We start from the raw sequence: 360 nt of genomic DNA, 5'->3' as shown, positions 1-360 counted from the left end.
CGAAACCCCGGGCGGGACAGGGCCGCCCACGTCTCAGCCGATATGACCGCCGCCTGGAGTGATGCCCAGCCAACGGAGTATGGTCATGGCCCTGAGTCTCTGGAAAACGCACAGCGCCTGGGGCAGGCCCCCGCCCGGTCGACTCGTCGACCGTTATGGGCGGTCGGTTCCTCCCCGACTCGCGCGCTCTCGCCTCCAGGGGGGCTCTCCGGAGCCCGCCCGAACCCTTCCTCGGGAGACCCAGACGGTCCGTCAGACGCGAAGGTCCGCCACCGGCGGCCGGCGAGGGCCTCGGCGACCGAGGGCGGAGACGCCCCCGGCCCGCCGCTGCCACCCGGCCCCGCGAAACGCACCTTTCCT

This window comes from Misgurnus anguillicaudatus, unplaced genomic scaffold (assembly GCF_027580225.2).
Source record: "Misgurnus anguillicaudatus unplaced genomic scaffold, ASM2758022v2 HiC_scaffold_34, whole genome shotgun sequence".
NCBI lineage: Eukaryota > Metazoa > Chordata > Actinopteri > Cypriniformes > Cobitidae > Misgurnus > Misgurnus anguillicaudatus.
Note: the sequence above shows the minus strand (reverse complement) of the source record.